The sequence below is a fragment of the Rhipicephalus sanguineus genome, chromosome 5 (assembly GCF_013339695.2).
Source record: "Rhipicephalus sanguineus isolate Rsan-2018 chromosome 5, BIME_Rsan_1.4, whole genome shotgun sequence".
In the NCBI taxonomy this organism is placed as follows: domain Eukaryota; kingdom Metazoa; phylum Arthropoda; class Arachnida; order Ixodida; family Ixodidae; genus Rhipicephalus; species Rhipicephalus sanguineus.
The window spans coordinates 116,269,554-116,287,785 of NC_051180.1; the positions used below are offsets into that span (position 1 = coordinate 116,269,554).

The 18,232-nt window shown below is 47.4% G+C and overlaps 2 protein-coding genes across 2 annotated transcripts in view; one reads left to right on the plus strand and one right to left on the minus strand.

Moving 5' to 3' along the window:
* LOC119394172 (bifunctional purine biosynthesis protein ATIC) overlaps window positions 1–177 on the minus strand; it is a 44,667-nt gene extending 44,490 nt beyond the window's left edge. The window contains exon 1 of the mRNA XM_037661428.2: window positions 173–177. The gene's annotated coding sequence lies outside the window, so the exon portion shown is untranslated. The remainder of the gene's footprint in view (window positions 1–172) is intronic.
* Window positions 1–18,232, plus strand: part of LOC119394175 (bifunctional purine biosynthesis protein ATIC) — a gene marked incomplete at its 3' end in the record, with an annotated part of 164,844 nt that overhangs the window by 5,057 nt on the left and 141,555 nt on the right.

Sequence of the window (18,232 nt, forward strand, 5' to 3'; positions counted from 1 at the left end):
TGGGGGCCTGTTAGTCATAACACGGCACATCGTTTGCTGCAGCACGCGACGGATAATTGATTACAAGCTCCTCATTACCGACACAGCCTCAGTTTCGGTTTGACAGAGCTCCAAAAACGACAAGTCGCCGGGTGCAACTATCACCACCTAGCGAGTGAAACGCTCGGTCACGTGAGCACACAGAACAGTGACGCATTTCGGCGCGGTCTGTCGTCGTCGGGCTCATCGTCGTCTGATGGCGACGATTTTCTTGCGGCGGGGATGGAAGAAATTTTCGACGTGGCGAATCACTTCAGGTTTGACCCGCTAGCGAGGAGCGATTCGTTGGGAAGCGCGTCAAAACAGAAATGGCGGCTACGACGTCATCATAACTTGTACCGGCTGCAACGGTTACGTAGGGGAAGTAGGGGGGTCACCTCGGGTCACCTCCGAGGGTGTCAATGCACTAGGTGCGGCCTATAATGCTGGATCGCGCTCGCGAACTTCAAAATTCATATAAAATAACTTCCAAGCTTTATTCGCTGTCGATATTTTGCAGATGGTACACGCACGTACACGGGAATCGATCCAGCAGGTTATCTCGGCCGCGAAATTTTGTGTCAGTGCCCCTTTAAAGGAACACACCACTTAATACTTACCTAATGATGTTACGCCTCAGATATGCGTAATATTTACTTTTTGATCGACAACGTTCACAAATATGAACAGCCGTACCAGTTCAAGTTGGGTGGGCGGTAAGCAAGTGGTTCAACTTTGGCCGGTGGGCTGAATCGGGTGACGTGCCGACAAACAGAAAGACAGAAAGACAGACCAAAATTTCTGCGTTTAAGTTCCCCAAGAAAGACTATCGTCTTTAAAAGCGTTTTCTAGGACTACATTATTGTCGCGTTTCACCACAGCACGACAACGTATAATCACTCTGCGCGACGTAAAAAAAAATATTTAAAAAGTTAGCAGTTGTTCTATGTACGAATACAACCGATGAGCCACGCTCCTTACAAATGGAACGCAAACGACTATGTACGTTTTGAAACTGTTTTTTTGCGCAACGCACGCCGAACGCCGCGCGCGCCTTGTTTAGTTATTTATTTATTTTTTCTTCTTTCCACGCGCGTCGTTTTATTGTCTTTTTGCAACGGCGCCGCATCTGTGTTGCAGGGAGCTTCGATGGCGACGGCGGGGTGCGGGCCTAAGGAGCTTCGCTCCTACAAAAAAAAAAAATCTCGAGTCTGCCAGGGGCTCGCACGGCACTTATTAGTTGTAGCCGGCACGTTAATGTGGTGCAGTTGCGATGTAGCGTTTATTTCTGCATTCTTCTTGCTCTCTCTCGCCGCCTCTGAAACGCACCGGCAAGCAGCCGCCTGCGATGCCGGGGGACGCTTTGAAGAGTAGTCGACTGCAGCGCCGCCGCGATTTTCTACACAAAATGGGCCGCTCCACGGCCGCCGGTTGCTCCACTCAAAACTTTCTAGCTGGAGCGTCGGTGAAGCCGGAGTCGCGACAACCGGAAGTAGAAGCTGTCTCGAACAGCGCGTCAGCGGTGACGTATGCCACGCGAGATGAGGAGGAGCACTCAGTTGACTCAGCGAGGAGGGCAAAGCGGCTTTGGAACAGGGTAGCGTAGGAAAGAGGGAAAGAAGCGATCGTCGCGTTTCGATCATCAAACGCATCAAACGCGTGTAACTCCGCTATTACGACACCGTTTCGAAAAATTCTCACGGCTACGTGTTCGTTGCAAACTCGAGCACAACTTCCTCACCTCAAGTAAATTTCGACCGCTGGGTGGTTTAGGGGCCCTTTAAAGGCCAACTCCGGCGATTTTTCGAGGTCGATGGATCTCAGTGAAATTCGCTGGGTACGTTCCTTTGCACGTTTCCGTCATTTATGCCAAATTACAGGCTTGAGACATGCGCAGATTGTTTGCAAATGAATTTTAAAGATTGTCTGCAAACGCCCTCCTGGCTTCCCACAATTATTGGCAACATTGCGTCTGTGACGACAGTATTGGGAAGGCAGCGGAAGTTACGCAGCGAGGGCACCGCTAACTTCGGCGCTTAGGCCGCTACAGCGAGCGTCTGCTGTGCACAAGGCGACAGACAGCGCTGGTTTGGCCGGCGCTTCGCTGGTCGTCCCGGCTATCACAGTTTTCATACTCCGCGCCGGCGTGACCGACATGCCTTGCACGACGGTTCGTTCGTAACAACGTCTACGTTATACGTAGACAGTACACTCGGTTGGGTTTCGGTTTCGGTGTAGCGCTTTTTTGCTCATTTAAAATGATTCTCCAATTTGCCGAGTATTTCTGCTATCGGGCCCGTAACAGGAGCGTCTCAGGAACATAAAAGCACCATTACTTTGACATGGCCAAAAAATCGCCGGAGTTGGCCTTTATTAATTACACAATTTTTTAAAAGACTCTTTATTAAATAATTTAAAAAGGAAAAAAAATAGGACTTGAACTGTTTTTCTATTTTCTTTGCTAAGCTTTACTAAAAGCCAGCTCTTTGCACGTGTCACTTCAGCTTGGCACAGAATGCCTTAGACCACTCAATGCATAACGTTCTCGTGTGCTCGAAGGCACGACTTAGGCCTTTTAATGAGCGGGCCCGAGTACGGCCCGGCCCGCAGCCTCAAGGCGTGGCCTGGCCCAGGCCCGCGGCTTCAAGCCCGGGCCCGCCGGAAAACGCTTCGAATGGCCCGGCCCGGGCCCGTGCAGTGCTCTATAGTTGGTAACACCCTTGTTGCTGCTGGCATCGTTGCGCAACTGTAATCAACTGGTTACATAATACATATGCGACTCTGCAACATATGAGTGTGCGTATACGACTTCCACATTTCTCTAGCGTCATTCCGTAACGTTTCGCTCAATGTGACAAATTGCGCCACACCACCATCCCGCGCATGCTTCCCATAACATCGATTCGCATGGTGCGTGGGATCTGCCGAACTTTTTTTTACTTACCGGCATCTCCGATTCAACGTTGCTCACTAAATCTTGTGGCACTGTATTGCATTATCCATATTCAGTGTGGCGCCACCATTGGATCAGCTGGCTCAGCATCACACGTATGAGCACACAGCTTCTAAGTTGTTCGCCTTTAGACATCTGTGGTGATCTAAACAATCTTCTGGCACCCCAAGAAAAATAACTGCGCAAATGCACACCTACACTCTACACTCTAAGAAAAAAAACTTTCCTCGCGTTATCACCGCTGTCCCGGCACTTATCGGTCACGAACGGCGCGCGCGTTATCAGCGTGACATAGCATTATTGATAGGAAAGTGACGAGAGCCGGGTTTTCAAGAAAGGAAACGCGAGCAAGCCAGATGACGATTATTGTTGTGTACCAGAAATACTCCCCATTCGACGACGAAAACAACTCGCTTTTTTCTTAGAGTGTAAGAAAAAAGCGAGTTGTTTTCGTCGTCGAATTACCCAGATGCACGCAGTCAATGTACTTACGGGACTATCGAGGCTAGTTTGAACACAGGATGAAGGCGTTGTGTCATGAATCCAACATCTGATGTTAACTGATGAAAATCGCTTAATAGTTATGTATCAGTTTCATTTAAGAGCTGTTTTATACTGTACTCACTTCTACATTTCAGCCTGCAGTTACAAAATATTTCGAAGGCTCTCCTTGCTGCTGTATACGAGTTTACTCAGTTTAAAGGAGTACTGACACGAATTTTAAAAATTTTCGATTTGTTGCTTTAAATAAAAATACTGGTGTTGAGAAACCTAAAACAAGTATTGGGGTACCTGAGGATGCATCAAATATATATTTTTATTACCGCTACCTTAAAAAGGCACTTTCGGTTTCGATATCGAGGGGGCGGCTTATCAGTGACGATAGTGTGACGTCACGGGGACGTCACAGCAGTGTGACGTCACGGGGACACAGCGACTCGCGACGTACTAGCGGCAAATCTGTCATCTGCTCGTGGTCCACGTAAACAACGATGAGTTATTTGTCGTCCAGTGACCCCGACAGTGATTTCTGCGATTTAGGCTGCATGCAGGACGCAGAGCTCGCAAACTCAGGGGAATTATGTTGACTAGTCAAGATGTTTTTTGCACTGTGGTTGGCTTGCAGATGCTCAGCGACGAAAACTTTAAAATCAAAATAAAATATTTTATTCGAGTTGTCTGACTGTTGTGTGGAGAGCGTTGACACTGTATACCAAAGAAATGAAAAATGTCTGTTTTGCGATGTCTCAAAATCGTGTCAGTACTCCTTTAAATATATGTTATTTTGTCCGTTGGTGTTGAAGCTACTTATGGTGTTGGTGTTGTATCGATGGTGTTGAAGCTACTTACATGCAGAGCTTGGCTCAGCAAGTCAAGATAAAATTGAAGAACTCTTCCGTATTGGCAGGCTGTCATCTGGATGCAATGCTCATCCCACTCCGCAACAATTTCTCACGACCATTAATTGTCTGAGCTATTACAATCTTGCTAAGAGTGTTACTGGATCAAACATTCCGCAGGGGGTTGTAAGCTGCCTTTTGACTGTCGCAGACAAGCCTGCTAATTCATATAACCAGCAGCAACTGATTGACTTGTTGCTTGATGAAGGAGCCTTGGAAGGTGCTGAAGGTTCGTTCATAGCAGCTCTTTGACTGCACCAGACCACCCATACGTCATTCAACGTAGCGACTCGAGGCTGACGTACTATGGTAGGCTATGTTGCTAGAAAATGTGTGCTCCACAGGGGCGTAGTCAGAAATTTTTTCGGGGGGGGGGGGGGGGTGTTCAACCATACTTTATGCATGTTCGTGCGTGCGTTTGTATGTGTGCGTGTATATATACGCAAGCAAAACTGACAAATTTCGGGGGGTCTGAACCCCCCCCCCCCTTGGCTACGCCCCTGCTCCAAATAAAGTGCAGTGCATGCATGAATGAGCTTCTGCTGCTTGCATCAGATGGCCAGTCCCTAAACGCTACTCTTTTTACAAAATCATGTGCTTTCGGTGGTCTTCTGTACCCTTCACTTAAACTTTTCGTTTTTATTAGTGAACTTAAACACATTTCCACTGGTTCTTTTAGTAAGAGTGACTTACACAAAGCCTGTCTTGGCAGTAATCAATAGGAGAAGCATTGGGGGTGTTGGCCGCAACGAACATTGCAAGCCATTAACTGCTAAGCTGATCAGCTTTTATGTGGTCACACGTACGCATTTTTATGTCAAGGGTTTGAACAAGTCGCGGGATGAGAAACGAAGAAGCGCACAACAGAACCTGAAATTAGTGGCGTAAAAACTTGTCATTTATTGTTATACTGCACTTTTTGAACGTTGTGCGCGCGAGACGCTGCCTAATTTGTGATAGAGCCAGCGAAGATGATTGCTGCGCTGTCCACCGCAGCGAGTACCAATTCGCAGAATCCTACGAAGACCCCGCCTTTAATGCCAGTATTTAATGCCAGTAGGTTTTTAAGAGAATAATGTGTAATCAAGTCTCGCGTTCTCTAAAGGAGTGACTGTTCGCAATCGGAGAGAGCTTCTCTTAGCAAGGTGATTCTCCGTCATTTTGTTTTCTACTTCACGAGTGGGAGTAGTAACAGAATCACTTAACAAATAAGCGAAGCTTTGAGACTAAAATTAGTTCATTAGTAATCACTGAAATATCTGATGCTGTCTTGGTTACGTGTAACATGTTAAAATTGTTTAAAAAAAGAATTTCAACATGCCATGTTGAAATTTAAGATGGGAGGTCCCGCCTGCGGTTTCTAACCTTGGGACTTCTTTATGCATATTTAGCTGTATTATATTCTCTTATTTTGTCACTAATAAAGGTTGATTGATTGATCGAAATAAATTTGATATCGCACACAATGGAAGGCCAAGCACAGATGCGACGTAACGTCGTTTACACCGAAAAAGTGAAACTTTTTAAATACATCGGCTATTAGCCGACTGAGCTACAGCTATTCAAAGCGAACGTCATAACCACAACGGAAACTGAATCAATGCTCTTCAAATACTTGGTACTAATTATTATTGCTTCCTCAAACTCAGAAACAGTAACATGTGTCAACAGTGAGTAAGAGTACCGATTTCAAGAGAAGGCAAGCGCTACAATGGGTGGCAGAAAGTTAGGTGGGCAGACGAGATGGCAATTCTGAGATTAAGAAGTCTGTGGGGATGACGTGGCCGCAGCCAATCACAGGACCGGGTTAATTGGAGAGACATAGGAGAGGCCTTTGCCATTCAGTGGGCGTGGTCTAACTGACGATGAAGCTCAGAAGAGTACGATTTTAAGCAGTAAGTTACGGACGAATTAATTTTGAATGTTGGTAGCAATTAGAAGTAGTAGTGTGCAATGTAACTTACTGCGGTGGAACCAGTTGGAAACGTGCGCCGCAAAAGCGAACACCAGGGCCGCGCTAAACGCCTTGCCCGCGTTCTTCACGCACTTGTACCAGTTGTATATATCTTCTTCCTGCATTGATTGATAAAAAAACATGTTTGTTGCATAAAGCTGTACCGAGATCACACACTTCTGATCTATGAAATTCACCTCACGGCGTTCTGGCGCATGCCTTGCGCAATTGAGAATAACTATTGACATGAATAAGCACAAAAAAAAAAAACGTATGGCAGCTCCACTACTCTGAAACCTGAGGAAGCGCGTAGCACGTGCACCCAGCGATTCCCGTTCGTAGGGTTCCACTGCTTCGTTTATCAACGCAAAGATGACGTCAGTGACTGAGGTGAGCATGCAGGATTTCCCCGTCACGAGTAGAATCTCGTTTAAGGAGATTCGAAAAGTCGGTATGCGATATGCGCGCTGCTTTTTGCTGTGCGTGACTGACTTCCTGCCTCCCGCGGCGGTTGAGATACGTGTCGTCTGCAGCGAGTTCTGTCAGGTTGTTTCCGTGAGAATGCGCCGGAGAACGCTGGTGGAAAGAGCAATTGTGCTTTTGGCTGGAGTTACTGTATAGCATATGCTTTTGAAACAAACAAACAAACACACACACACACACACACACACACACACACACACACACACACACACACACACACACACACACACACACACACACACACACACACGCGCGCGCGCGCGCGCGCGCGCGCGCGCGTAGCATATTACAGTAACTTTACTTTTGGCGAGGCGGTGGCACCATCTCTTGCGCAGCACGGGAGGGAGGCGCATGTTTCCGACGCGTTTTTAGCGATTTATATTAATTATTGCGAACACCTCCTTGTAATTTCTGTGAATTATATTGTTTTACACCTTGTTTGTTCATTTTAACCCCGTTTTGAGCATTCCTAGCCTTCTTGTGGCCTGTATTGGACGCTTGCTTTACTGTGAGCGTGATCACGCCACATGAGATGCATGGATGGGCAACAAGCTGGGCCCCTGAAGTGTTCCGCACTGAAAACTGCTGTAGAACGACGGTAATACTGGCACATGCGAAACGCATGTGTACTATATTACAATAACAGTTCGGTCGTGGTGGAAAAACTTGGGCGCACTTTTAAGGTCGTCGAGCCGCGCGTTGCGATGCGCGCACGCCTCCACAGGGCGAGGTCGCTCGTGCGCGCATGCTTATCTCGCGATGGGGGGTGGTTGTAGGTCTTGTGCTCTCACCGCAAATTTGCGTTAAGTGCCAAAACGCGCTGCCCATACAAATAAGTTACAACTGTGACAGTTCGCGCTCATCCTGTGTGTACTTGTGCGTTCGTTCAGTGCGTCCTCGTTTGTTGTTTGAGCAGCGGGCTTTAAAAGGACACTAAAGAGGAAAACGATTTTTCTCGTATTAGCAAACTACTATTTCACGTTACCAAAAACACCATGCTTGCTGCGAGAAGACGCTTAGTAAGCGAGAAATCGCGCAAAGAGAAAATGTGGGTGGCCACGCCACTTGAAGTTTCCGCACCGTTCGCCGTGAAGTCAGATATTTTGACGGCGCCTACTAGGGCCTACGTAGTTCCTAAACGGTGAAAATGAAGTACACTGTCCTCTGAGGGGGCCATATAGGGTTAATATACCAAGTTTGAGGAAAGTTTGTTGAACAAATGGCGCCAAAGTACGATAAATGCACTTTTGAAATCGGTGACATCACGCGTGGAAATTTTGGCTCGAAATTTAAAAATGAAACTTTGAACTTCATTTTCTCCTTTATTAATACACCTGTGATGGTGAAATTGACATAGTTCTCAAAGCACAATTTATCAATCTAAACCGATTCCTTGTTTCTCTTTAGTGTGCCTTTAACTGTTGAGGTCTGACAGTTAGTTCGCGCTCATCCTGTGTATGGTTCTTTCCGTGCGTCCATTCTGGTCGAGCAGCGCCTTGCGAGTTTCGAGCTGCTTGCCGTTCTTCGTTACGCAGCCAAGATGCCGAAGAACAACGTAATGTCATCGGTCTCGCCCTGACCGCCGCCGAGTCCCAAGGGATTCCGGCTGACGGCTAAGGGGATGAACGGGAGCAGAGGCCAAAGCCTCCTCCCCCGTCATTCTCGACGTGTGTAAATCAACGTTATCTCTCTCTCTCTCTCTCGCGTGGCATTGCAATTTGTTTCTATAGCATTCACTCCTTCGCCCTTGTGCTGAAACAATGCACAACAAATGCTCAGCTACGTCTGTGAAGACAAGTTTCACTTTCGTGTTATACCGATTGCTCTGACGAAGGGATCAGCCATGTTTTTTTTTTTTTTTATCTTTCGTAGAACGGATTCATATGCTTCAGTTCAGTTGACTTTGGGCAAGCATGTGCGCGTGGCTTAGTGGTCAAGGCACTCGCTCGCTTTCGGACTGGAAAGACCCGTGTTAAAACCCCAGCCCCGGAAATAAAATTTATTTCGTTTGATTAATATTTCATTGGTGGGCGTCAGTTGTGGTTCGAGAAGGTTTTTTGGTGAGCACGTCATGTGGTTTTGCCGCGGCGGTGGGTTTATTTTTTTTTTTGAACACCCCGATCACCAGTTCCACAGAGCAGTCAACACAAGGTTCGCTTGAAAACTTACCGCGGCATTGTGGAGTCTCCCAAAAGCCCGCCCAAATGACCATCTGCCGATGAAGATGGCCGTCCCGTAATTGGCCGCGTAGGCGTAGTGCTCGCCCGGGTGGTAAGTGGCACCACACATGATCACGAGGTCGAGGAGGAGTGACGCCAGGGCGTTAGAGGTGAGGAAAACCGCCAGGTATAACCCCGTTGTAATCTTCGCCTCTAAATTCTCCAGGTTGTTCAGTCGGCCACCTAGGATGAAGGTTGCCCGACCAATGACGATTTGCCGAGCAATGCTGTTTAGTGCCGCTGATCACCTCCACTCGTCTCGAAAGCGCTCCATCGTTGACGAGATGGTAACGAGCCAGGGCTTCTGCTGGGCGACAAGGAAGGTGCAGGGAGTGGTTACATTAATTTGGAGCGAGTAAAGGACATCTCGCCACTTCAACCTCGGCACGGCTCCATGCAACAAAATAGAGAGAAAGAAGCAATACAAATAAATAAAGAAAGGAGAAAACTTCATTAAAATAGACGACATGACTACAGCGGAAGGAACATGAGGAAACGTTGCCGCCTTCACAGCGTACGGCCATTAGCAGTAATGAACACTGTTATTAACATCACTGACGTTAATAACACGCAGACGTACAACCTAGACAGGCAGCACGCGATTGTCAAGAGATAAAAACCTCGGAGTACAGCCCTTCTAAAGGGCAGACAACTCGTTTCTTATGACGACTACCGGAAGCTATAAGGTCTATATTCTTTGTTTGTTTGCTTATCCGCAAGACTGTGGTACATACCCACTCTGGGAGATTGGCCATGACAGCGTACATAACATTTCGATGATAACTATAATAACTCTTATTAATATAAAAAGGAAGAAAAAAGTAAAAAAAATAGAAAGAGAGAAAAACAAGGAAATAACAGCTAATTTATTTAACAAAACTTTGCACTTTCGAGCAGACCAGATAGCTGTGTTTATCTGACCAGAACAATTTAGAATGGATATGTTAGATTTGGCCACACTTTTAAAATTGCGCTACGAATTATAAAATGGGAGCCGTTTAGTAGCTTAAGTAAAATTACAAACCACACCAAATCCATCTTTGCGGCAATGGTGTTCCGGGTTATACTGCCTCGTCCACGCCGCTTGCTCTTCAAGAACCTGTGCTGTCCATGTGTGCGCATCAATCGGCATAGGCGTGCGCACAGGGTGTGGCAAGGGGGGCGCCCCCCCCCCTGTTCACATAAGGGGGCGGGGGTACAATGTGAGCCCCACACATTGACATAATGGCGAAGGTGGGGGGGGGGCGCTGCGACACACGAAGGGGGCGCGATATCAGCGCCATACATTGACATAATTGGGAGGGGGGGGGGCCGCTGTGACGAACCTTCAACCCCCTTAAGAGGAACTCTGCGCACGCCTATGTCCGTCGGCCCTGTTTACTGATTTCTTTCCCGCTGCTTTCTAAAGTTATCCCAGTTAATTAGTTTGTTTCGTTCTCGCTCGAGACGCTTGGGGACCACTGAGGTTAGATTCAATAATATAGTGATCACTGCCTAAAATATGTGTCCTTCTATTTCATTCTAGGTTTTGGATGCGCCTACCCACAGTGAGATCCCAGACTTATGTCCATCATTCCTGTTGTTCCTTGTCTGGTTGGACAATCAAAATCGTTGAATACCGTGAGCTGTGACTGCTGAGTTTGTGTCAACAGTACCTAACCTCTGCCAGTAGTTTTCTTGTATCCCCCAATCGATGCGAGCGCAATTATAGTCTCCGGCCACTATGAGTGGAGTCTCATTTGCCGCTGTGGTGATTTGTGCCATTAGCTGAGCGCAACGCTTTGCTGGCATGCTAGGTGAATTATAGATATTGGCGATAAGTAATGAAGCTTGTCGGATGTCGATTGGGATAACCTCAAGGATAACATTGTGGACTATATTAGGGAAATAACGTTGTGTACACCTTATATGAGAGCTTGTACAATGTCTATTGTTGTTTGGCAGATATAGCACCACTTGATGTGGACGCACTCACATTGACGCCTAGAGTTGCACATCTCCCTACCGATGACTAGTGCTTATGATCACGATTTAACCCTCGCTGCAGCTGAAGTTGTCAAGATATACCTGGACACCGCATACGGGCGAATCCCGCGCAAAAGATGGCACCAACAAGGACATAGTAAAGACTCGATATCCACTCCTTCAAAGCTAATCGCAGCTGTAGCTGGTGGGATTTTATGGTTAGTGTCACCTTTTATGGCTGTGTTGCTTTTCCTTTGTTTCTTAAAACTAGCTTCTGTTGCTACGTAAAAGTAACGTAAAATGTGAAATCCCGTTTTGACTCTCATATTCGCGAAAATCTCGGAGGCCATACTTTACGGTTTTGTACAAACCCGGGCGGTGGCGCTGCAAATAACTGCGCTCACTGTAAAATTTCTTCTATTTTACTTCACATTTTGCGTTACTTTTTGAACCAACACGTAGCAACTGAAGCTAGTTTTAAGGAACAAAGGAAAACCAATACAGCTCTAAAGGGTGTCACTAAGAATAATAACCCACCATCTACAGCTGCGATTCGAACGCGGGCCTTTTGAGTGGGAAGCGGGCATTCTAGCCCTGCACCACTGCGGCGGAGCAGCGCGCGACTGTTAAAAGATGACACATTGCAGACTACCGATCGCAGCGCTGCAAGCTGATTGACCCTGTTAGGGGCTTCACTTTTCGAAGCTCGTTCCGAGCACTCCCCTGTTCGAGTACACTCTACCTAAAGAGCACAGCAGCGGAACTTCCGGTTGCCGTCACATGCGGGAGAGTCGCGTGACGTGAGCGAAATGTCACGTATGACGTCATACCACAGCCAAAATTAGAATGAAAGGGAAAGTTTCTGCCTGGCATTACATAAGTGTCGCTATTGTGCCAGTGTCAGTGGTTTTCCCGTGCCACTGGGGGCCAGTAACCTACGTCGTGCCCTTCGCGGTTCTCACTATTTTACAAGAGTCGACAGTGACGCGCCACTTCACCAGTGACGTTTCGGTTCAGGACACGTGACTCCTCCCGTGCGATCGCCGCTGAAAGTTCGCTCCATATCGGTCGGCATAAGCTGGATCGCAGTGCATACCGGCCGATTTAAAAGACATTAGCTGGCATAGCGAATTTAACGCATCTGCAGGCCGGTCAGCGAGACACCTTCCCCTGCGGGACGCCAGAGATCCGGGCGATGCGACCGTCCGCCCATGGGCCTCCAAGTGCATGCAACGCTAGAGCTAGGGCCGTGCCTGGGTGGCTAGAACTTATGGCGTGCGTCCAGGTGTCGTACATACTCCCGTTTGTTACCATCGCCTAAGCACTCGGGGATAGATTCGCCTAGGGATTTGTCGATTGTAGCGCCGTTACCGTTACTTGGCGGGGCTTTTTCGCCAGCGATCGGTAGTAATGTGGTTGAGCCGCACCGCGTAACGTTCAACGCGGCGAGTGAATCGCCGTCAGGTAGGCCTCTCAATTTGGCGTCGTTGCACATGAACCGGTCTTGAGCTGCAACTTCGCTCTCACGGTCTTTGCGGACATCGAGGGCGAAGAAACGGACGCGCTGCCTTGCCACAGCATGTAAGTTATGATTTCTATTATTTGAGCTGTTTACTGTCTTTTCACAAGTAACAGCCAGAAACGCCACTCTGCCAGTTACATATCGGATATGGTGAACAGCGGCTTTGCTGCCGTTGATTCGAAGCGTGATGAATATTTCGAACTGCGGCACAAAGCAACCTTGCACGAGGGGCTCACTCAGGATCGCTAGAAAGGCTGGTAAAATAGAGAGCTTTAGAATAGCGTAGGCGAAGCTATTCGTTAGCGTTTGTCACCATTGCGCATGCGTCATACGCTATCCTCTTGCGGGCCCCTGTTAAGTGACGGAAATAGCGGGCGACTGCAACGAACGCTACCTTCGCGTACGCTACTCTGAAACTGCCAAATTATAGTTACGAATGGCTCGTGTTTGCCTGGTCCTCTTTCGAGCGACGTTTCGTTGCACTACAATTCAATGTGGTTAACTTGTACAAGCTCGTTGGATTTACGGTTTTGCCCTAGTCGTAATTACCACTGATGTTATCAATTAATGGGAACAGTTTCTTTTCGCGTATAAGTGGCTCGATTCAAGACGCACGCCGGTATCGAGAGTGCCAAGCACACTCCATTTTCCAAAGCAGGGGTGGCCGGCGGAAAGCACTCCAACAAACAGCCTTTTCGGCGCAACTGCGATAAAGATACGTTACTTGCAACGCTCCCATCTCCAGCCAAAAAAGAAGAAAAAGAAATCATCTGCATAGCCACATCTTCCGATAAGCAGTGAACAAGCTTTTCTTTAAGATATGGATGGGCCAACAGTAAGATGGGCTGCTTTCCACTGATCCGCCGGCCACCCTTCTTTCGAAAATGGAGTGTGCTTGGCAATCTCCCTGCGCCGCGTGTCGCCAATTTTGCGGGGCCGGCCACCGGTCACTTGTGCTAATCTTTTAAATGCGAAGCATTTCTTAGCGAACTTCTGCGAATCTATCTATCTATCTATCTATCTATCTATCTATCTATCTATCTATCTATCTATCTATCTATCTATCTATCTATCTATCTGTCTGTCTGTCTGTCTGTCTGTCTGTCTGTCTGTCTGTCTGTATCTATCTATCTATCTATCTATCTATCTATCTATCTATCTATCTATCTATCTATCTATCTATCTATCTATCTATCTATCTATCTATCTATCTATCTATCTATCTGTCTGTCTGTCTGTCTGTCTGTCTGTCTGTCTGTCTGTCTGTCTGTCTAGCCGCCTACGACTTTGTGCTCTCCTGGCCGTTTCGTTAATCGGATGTATACCAAAATTGGTGTGTCATAACATGGCCTTATTACAAGCATTAATGACAGGTCATATCATGAAAATCATGACACGCATGTCATGAACAGCATGATTTACATTTCACGGCCTTTGGGCTCTTGTGGCCGTTCCGTTAATTTCATATATACCAAAATTAATACGGCGTGACAAGAGTTCATTACGAACATAATGACAGGTCCCAACATGCAAATCATGACGCGCATGTCATGTGCAGCATGATTTACATGACATGGTCTCGGGGCGCTCGCGGCCGTTTAAATGAAGGGATACATACGAAAACTGGTATGACGAGACATTTCTGTATGACGAAGATAACTGACACGTGGTAACATGAAAATCATGATATGCATGTCATGTATGACATGATCTACATGCCACGCTCATGGCGCACTCGCGGCCGTTTCGCAAGATTGATATACACCAAAACTGGTACTGTGCGTTGTGACTTTATGAAGAACGTGAATAACAGGTGGTAGCATGAAAACCATGACATCCATGACATGTATGTCATGATTTACATGCCACGCTCATGGTGCATTCGCGTCCGTTTCGCTTGCGTGATATACACCAAAATTGGTGTTACGCGACATGACAGTATGAAGAACGTAAGTGAGACGTGGTAGCCTGAAAATCATGACATGCAAGTCATGTACGACCTGATTTACATGCCACGCTCATGATGCGCTAGCGGCAGTTTCAGTAGATTGATATATACCAAAATTGGTATTGCGCGATGTGACTGTATGAAGAACATGACTGACAGTTGGTAAGATGAAAACCATGACATGGATGTCATGTATGTCATGATTTAATTGCCACGCTCATGATGCATTCGCGGCCGCTTCGCTAGCTTGATGTACACCAAAATTGGTATTGCGCGACGCCACTCTATGACGAACGTAAATGAAAGGTGGTAACATGATAATCATGACATGCATGAAATGTACGACATGATTTACATGCCATGCTCATGGCACACTCGTGGCCGTTTCGCTAGACTGATATGCACCAAAATTGGTATTGCGCGATGTGACTGTATGGAGAACATGAATAACACGTGGTAACATGAAAACTATTACATGCATGCCACGTATGTCATGACTTACATGCCACGCTCATGGTGCATTCGCGGCCGTTTCGATAGCTTGATATACACCAAAACTGGTATTGCGCGATGTGACTGTATGATGAACATTAGTGACAGGTGGTTACATGAAAAGCCATAATATTCATGTCATGTATGGCATGATTTACATGCTCTACTCGTGGTGCACTCGCGGCCATTTCGCTCCTTTGACATACACCAAAATTGGTATTGAGCGATGTGACTGTATGACGAACATAAATGAGAGGTCTTAACATGCGAATCATGTTATACATGTCATGGACGGTATGATTTACATGCCACTGTCATGGTGCGCTTCCGGCCGTTTTGTTAACGTGATATATACCAAAATTGGTATGGCGTGACACGAGTGCGTGATGAACATAAACGACAGGTCATGCATTTATACACCAGAATATGCGTTTGATTGGCATGGTGTACTCTAGATTGTGCATGCATGCGTGCATGGCAAACATGCGATATATGGTGGACTAGATGCCATGGCATGAATGATTTCATTTGGCTCAAAGACAAACAAGGCGATGTGTGCAGCTCTTTGCTAACTGCTTCGCATTACATCGATTGCCACAGTGCGTGGGATCTGCCTAATTTTATTGCGATAGCAATTATATGGACAGTCTCGGCTGGATTTTGCCGTCGCCGTCGCCGTCGCCGCCGTCATGCACCGTATATGTATATGTATATATATATATAAAAGCGCCAAAGAAAAATAATTCAGAAAAATCACAGCATATCCACGGAGTGAATGATGATGAGTGGGCGAAGCTGCGGAGGTTCATCGGTAAACCGTGAATCTTCCGTGAATTCTGCCCAGTACATCATCACCGACGTGAGATCGGGCGCGTTTATACTAAAGGTTCGATGAGTTATGACGACTTGCAGCTCACTTTAATTTTACATGTACGCTGTGAATTTTCATTGTTTAGATAACCATTGCTTTAGAAAACATCTGGCGTCTTTCGTTAAGCAGCTGGCGTCTTTTCGTTTTGCTTTAGAAACATCTGGCGTTCTTCCGTTTTGCTTTTACAAAACATCTGGCGTCTTTCGTTGGTTTATTTCATCAATCAACGGCGTTTTGAACAAAATTTTTATTGTTTAATCACGCACAGGAGAAATCTCACCAGGCACTACCTTGGAGGTAAAGAATGGCTGCTAATGGGAATGAGAGACAGAAGAAGTCGGCTTTTAGCTAACACTTACACTTCTACTTCTACTAACGTTTCCTACTGGAACATGCCAATGGCTGCTAATGGGGAATGAGAGACAGAAGAATTCGGCTTTTAGTTAACGCGCACGCTGCGAATTTTTTATTGTTCAACAACGCACAGGAGTGGCGCTAGCCACTACGCCACGAAACGCAGGTCCTCCACATAGGTAACGGCGAGCGTTATTACACACCCTTTACCGCTGGACGGACTCAGAGACGGCTGCGCTAATAAGCGTTTATTCATTACCAGCGAGATGGCGTTAGGAGCGCGACAGGCGCATTTAAAGGTCGTCGGCGAGCTCGCTCGCTTCTTCTTATACTTGCGCAGGGAGAACCTGCCCTTCCGCTGTCTGCTCGCGCGGTTTTCTTGTGCTGAGGGGAAGAGGGATGTTCCACGCTTTCACCGTGATGTCCGCGCTCATGTTACGGAGCGTACGAAAGCCACTCGAGATCAAGGGACGCCGCACAACGAACAAACAGAAGATGAGCGCGAACTATCAAGTGTCACAGCTCGACACTTGAAGCACGCTAGTTTCCTTCGCTGCTTCGGCCGCCTTTGCAACAGGAGCGCTGTTGAAACTGAGAGTATCCATTGGCGAGCGTAACTTCATATAGCATTAGTTTCTTGCTATCGCATTCATTGCTTCGGCCTTGCGGCGAAACTGTGACTTTTTTTTTCCGTTGCGACTGTGCATTCGTGTCCAGGCGGACGCTCATGGCCGGATTCGTCCGACGACTACGGAGACGACGACAGGTTCCTATTGCCGGGTGACGCAGCTGCTTGTTTCAATTGTGTCGCAAAGCGTTGGCGCACGTTTGAAATGTAGCAGACGGCACATTGGTTTGCTGACGTCATCGCTTTGTACTTCACGTCACGACATCCGTCACTAAGAGTTATTCATATCTGGGCGGGAATTTTTGAATTCGTGAAATGCGTCACGCAAATTGTGTAATAAATTACTGGGGACATTAGGGAGTTTTCGAATAGGGGCCCCAAAGAAATAGCGTCGATGCCACTGCGCATGCGCGAGACCCAAACAGCGTTTGAGTTTTGCGTTGGGGACGGTGTTTCTCCAATTTAGAGGGAGCCCCAAAGCCTGCCCTAAAAGCTTTGCGTCAAACAAACATGCCGGCACCCACCGAAGCGACGGCTCTTGGCCAAGACTGGAGGGACCTAGAACGGGGGGGGGGGTCCAAAGCGCCGCATACCCTATTCGAAAACTCTTAGTCCATGCTTGACCCAGAGCGAGCACACGCAAAGGGCCTTAATTGGGGCCCCGAACATTGGGGCCCCTATTCGCAAAGTATTTATTATCGTGCCGTTGTCGTTATCAGGCTCCCCACTAAACAGCCTGCCGAAGCTTCCTATATTTCGCCATACAGATATCGTGTCTACAGAGACGGCTCTGGGCAAGTGTGAAGCTCTGGAAATGTTGATATTCTGACACTTAGGCTAAGTCAATTTTCGCATGACGCACCTGCTGACATCGATACTAGCGTGATATCAGGCTACAGTATCAGCACGTGCTGCGTGTGACTTCGTCTGCGCTGATTGAGAAAAAAAAAGAAAGTCAGTTTCGCCGCTAGGGCGACGACGACAAGGTCTCTTTGCCGGGAGACCAACAAATTGGAATGTTATATGAAGTAAGGCTAGCAGCTAACTCTCTTGGATCCGATCTCGCCTAACTGTGTCGATGTCAGATGGGAGGAGGCGCTTTGTCCCAGAGTTCTACGATACTCATCAAGACATCATCCGTAAGTCTGTCCCGGCACTACCTTCCTCACCGGGTTGTGGGAGGAAGATTTGTTTCGGGCAGACGGACCTTTCCCACACGCGAGGGCTACCGCTCGACGAGGCGCGCCCAGCAGACGTACCTGTCTCACGGCCCCATACCCTAGCCCCATGCCAAAGAGACTCGTTTTGTTCTCCTCGAACAAAAGGGCTCAACTTCAGTCGCCGCACACAAAACTGACGTACCCAAGAAATACCGCACGGCTGGGAGCCGGCGGGGTCCTACCCGGACAAGGGGGCCGCCGTTCG